Below are 4,766 nucleotides of genomic sequence, written 5' to 3'. Positions count from 1 at the left end.
GTGTGTGTGAGATCTGTTGGAAATGAAAACAGCTGTGTGTGTTTGTGCGTGCGTGCGTGCGTGTGTGTGTGTATTTGTGTGTGGGACCGGATGGAGCGCTATCAGAATCCTGAGGTTCTGCATCATGTGCCGGTCCATCTAATCATATGATACTGATGCTAGGAGGAGCTTCCTGGAGTGGAGCGGAGTCACGGACAAAACGCACCAAGCCTCACGCGCACAGACACACACACACACCGATATGCACAGACACACACACACACCGATATGCACACACACACACACACGCCGATATGCACACACACACACACGCCGATATGCAGACACACACACACGGTCATGTCATTCATTCCTCTCTATGACCACTTTTTCTTTTCCTTCTCATTTGAGCTCAGAATAAACCCAGTTCCAAACTGAAAGTCCGGTCCAAATGAATCCTCTCCTCATCAGAGTCCTCCTTCTGTTCCATCAACCCCTCCACCCCCGTCTCACCCTGCCCTCCCCCCAGACGGCCGCCTGTCTTTTATCTCCACATGGCGCCATCCTCCTGGACAGAAACCCCAGTGATTGATTCCTGCTTGATAGGCTCTCATTTCTAAGATCTCGTTTATTATCAGAGTGTTCGGATGTGTGTGTGTGTGTGTGTGTGTGTTTAGTATTCTCATGGAAAGCTTCTCGTGATGACTCTTTAAACCCGTTTTCTCTCCTGTCTGCGGACTGAAGGGGTGAGGAGACGGACCTTCTGTATCTGCAGCAGATAGTGGCTGCAATCTCACATTCCTCCCCCCCTCCGTCACTCCACATCCTCCATCCCTCTCTCCCTCCCTCAGGGGTCTGCAAGGGTCAGGGCCGTCCTGCTTGGAGACAACTCTGCCAGGACCAGAACCAGAACCGCTGGTACACCTGACGCACGCACAGTTTATTTAAAAACAACTAATAAAGTTATCTGAACGTAAAATAACCTGCCGGTGTTTATCAGAAACTACAGACGGACATTTTAGACAAATATATGAACATGTATATAAAAATATAGATTATATCTGACGGTACTTGGTTCCTCTTTTGACTGATCTTTTTCTGGACTTCATCGTTCGTGAAGTTTTATTTTTCAGTTGTCTTTCTGTTCCGCATCATTTACACTGAAAATGAACGATTCTGTTTTCTGATTGGCCGTTTATTCTCCTCCCTATCTCAGTGTTCTGGACGTTTTTCCCATCATTCCTTCTCGGCCCGTGGTTCAGATTGGCTCGACCCGTTCAGTTCTCCTTCCAGCGCCCCCTCCTCCCTCTCCAGCCTTTTTGTAACAAATTTTCTTCTTGTTGGAGGCGAGCCGATAAGCTCTGGGTTTAATATGAGGCCACGGAACGACTCCAGCAGGATGTGTGTTTGGCTTGAGCCCAAACGGACGCGTCCAGAACAATCCTGTTGTTTGATGTGAACCTGTGAGGAGTTTGGTGTTTTCTGAGTTCTCAGGAACCGGCGTGGAGCAGATGAGATCCGGTCGCCTCTCTCTCTCTGTCAGATCTCCTTCATTAGATTAGCAGCGTGTTAACTGGCCTGTGTTATATGGAAATCCTGCCATTTGCATCTGTTGAGAAAGAGGCGTAAAAGCATTTATCTATTTAAATATATTCTGGCTGATATGGCTGTTGGACTTTAGAACCGAGTATAATAATGTTGACTGATCCTCCGATCAGCTGGCTGCTGATTCCTCACACTTTGTGCTTCGGTGAACACCCAGGTCCTCGTCAGCGGCCTCCCATGGCAACCCGCCGCCGTGCGAGCAGCTGCTCTCTGGATTGGATCGCTCGTAACAAATCTGATAATAAATCTCCTCCTCTTCTGATTGGATCCCGCTTTAATTAACTGATAGTGAGCCTGGGTGTGATTGGACCAAAGTAGCAGGATTGTTTTAAAGTTTTCTGCTGAAATGAAAGGCGGTGTGAAAGTGATATTTGTTGCATCCTCCCAGAGGACGGATGTCCAACGTGAAGTCTGCCGCCGCAGCATCGCTCCCTCTCCTCCAGCTGCAGCTGGCAGCCCCGCCCCCCCTCGAACCCGTGTTTCGTGGAACGGCGGCCTGAAGGCGCGATCCTAGAAGGAGCAGAGTAGGAGAGTTCAAAGCGTTATCACGCACCCAACGTCTTTTCATCATGTTTTAGAAACAAGCGTTCGCACTAATCCCCCAATAATCTCTCCAGGAGAACTGGGGCGATAAGGCGCGCCACCCACGGCTTTTCAAACACTTTTTTCTTCGTCTCTTCTCCCTCCTCCTCCTCCTCCTCCCATCCTTCCCTCCCTCACTTCTTCCTGGAAGGACGAGTGAAGGTGATCATCGTCTCCTCCTCATCGTCTCGTCGAGCGCTCTTCCTCCTCGGTTTGTTTACATGCTGATTCTGATCTTCAGAGTTTATCTGGACTCATCAACAGTGTTTCTCTCTTTCCTCCGCCCATCAAATTAGAATGTTAATTAAAATGATGCTCCTTCAGAAGATGACAAATCGATGATTACGGTGAGTGTTGAAGCACCTTCTGCGATGCCCCCGAAGAACAGGACACACAAGGAACATTAATGAGGATGTGGAGCTCTGGAGCAACGCTTTATCCTTAAAACTCGGCGTATCGCTCAGGAAATATTCAAGTCTCTGTATGAAAAGACAAACTGTCCTCTTCCTGCAGTAAATGAAGAGTCCTGAGAAGAAAACCGTCTCTTCAGTGGCTTTTAGAGACGCATTCACAACTTTAAATATCACATACAGCATAACTCAACACTCGGGTTCAAAGAAAACGGAAACAGAACCGAGTCAAACTCAACGTGAGAGGTTTAAACTCTGTGTTGGGTCCAACAGTTCTGAAACAAAGTGGATTTTACATGAAGCAGATTCTTTTTACAAGGAAGGACGGTTCATTCACAGCTCGGTAAAAACTTCATTTTACGCAAAGATCTCAACGTTTTTATTTAAAAATCACTTGCAGAAAACATAAAAAGACTTCAACACTTTACTGTAGCTCTCATCAGTGACCAGTACTCTGACCCAGTACTTGTGACTGGTACTCTGACCTGGTGGGGGTGGGCGGGGTTTAATGAAAGTTTTTTTTTTTTTTTTTTTAAGAAATGCTTAATTTTCTTTCATTTTGATGTTTTTACTTGTTTTCTTGCTGGATGCCTCGTTTGGCTTCAGGTTTGGGGTTTTGATCTCTCGGATGATTCTGGAGCTTTGCATCTTTGCCGATTACGTTTTCAGCACCTTCACCTTCCAGCCCATCCTGACAGAAGCCGCCTGTCCCGGCGTTTCTCTGAGGCCTGACGGAGGAGGTCGCCTCCTCGATGGGGACTGATAAAAGGCAGACGGAGCGAAACTGGAGAGGAGGTTCATTCCTTGGAGCAGAGACAGAGAGGAATGTGTGAGAGGAGAAGAGGTTAGCCAAACATGGAAGAGGAGGTGTTCATCACTATGGCTGCTATCTGCATCAGGCTGTCATCTGCAGGGTGGAGGAGGAGGTGGAGGAGAGGGAAACCTCCATCCTCCATATCTCTGAGCTTCATCTTCTGCAGTTCAGGAGCACGCTTTCCAAGAGTGCCTCATTTTCAAATCTCTTATCTCAGCCCGGTTTTAAGTATCTCGCTCTTATATTTTTACATGTCATTTGCATGCAGCTCATCAAACCTGCTCCTTTTCCTTCTCCTCTGAGACGTCAGTCCTCCCTCCTCCACCCCCAGCTGGCAGGATGTGATCCGAACATCTCATCCGTCCGAACGAACGGTGTAAAGATGTCAGAGAAACACTGCGAGGGAGCAGCAGAGGGAAAGTTCATCTCTGTGTGTCTGTGAGGAGGGTTCTGATCTTTATCTGCTTTCCTTTTCTTCTTTGTATTTTTGGAGGATTCACACAGTGACCTCTTTGTCTGGGACAGTGAGTCCACCCCTCCAACCCCCACTTACACAGAAAGAAACCCATTTCCTGTAGAGATAGAAGAAGAAAAGCGGGAGGGAGGATGAATGAAAGGCTGAGAAAGAAAGGGATGCAGGAGAGACTGAAAGAGGAGAAGGGAGGAAGAGGATGGACTGGATGATGGAATGAGAGATTCTGTGAAGCAACGAATGAATGAAAGATGGTTGGAAAGGTCAGGACAGGAGCAGAGCAGATTATTGGACTCCAGAAGACTTCTAGAAACCCTCAGTGGTTTGTGGGACAGGCTGTGAGACGATCTTTAACAAACGTCCTGTTTTCCATCGTTCTTAAGTAGAAAAACTGTTGTTTCAAAATCCACAAGTTCATTCTGATACAGTCTTTAAACTTTGATTTAGACTTCTTCTAAAAAAAACTGCTCGATCGATAATATCTAAAATATTCCAGAGCTATGAGACGATTCCCATCACTTTACCCAGTTTCCAAATTATTTCAGGGTTTTTATTTAGTTTGTTTGGTTTCTTAAAGCTACAAGCAGAGTTTGTCTTGTTTATTTAGAGACTAGTGGAGATTTAATCTGAGCTTTCTTCAACAGTGGGTTTCCTCTTTGTCTCTTTTCCCTTAAAGCTTAGATTGATGAAGAATCAGGGCAACCGTTTATGTATGCTCAGTCTCTGAAATAAATCTCAGATTGGACGAGAACCAGGACAACAGTTTCTGTATGCTCAGTCCCAAACAGGGCAACAGTTTCTGTAGGCTCGGTTTCTGAAATAAATCTCACATTGGACAAGAACTAGGACAACAGTTGCTGTATGCTCAGTCTCTGAAATAAATCTCAGATTGGACAAGAACCAG

At 46.3% G+C, this 4,766-nt stretch overlaps 1 protein-coding gene across 1 annotated transcript in view; it reads left to right on the top strand.

Annotated features, from left to right (window-relative positions):
- The window catches only part of zfpm1 (zinc finger protein, FOG family member 1), an 87,091-nt gene that overhangs the window by 67,533 nt on the left and 14,792 nt on the right, over positions 1 to 4,766 (top strand). The window lies entirely within an intron of this gene.

This window comes from Nematolebias whitei, chromosome 10 (assembly GCF_014905685.2).
Source record: "Nematolebias whitei isolate Nwh7 chromosome 10, NemWhi1, whole genome shotgun sequence".
Taxonomy (NCBI): Eukaryota; Metazoa; Chordata; class Actinopteri; order Cyprinodontiformes; family Rivulidae; genus Nematolebias; species Nematolebias whitei.
This window is presented reverse-complemented; position numbering and strand designations above follow the sequence as displayed.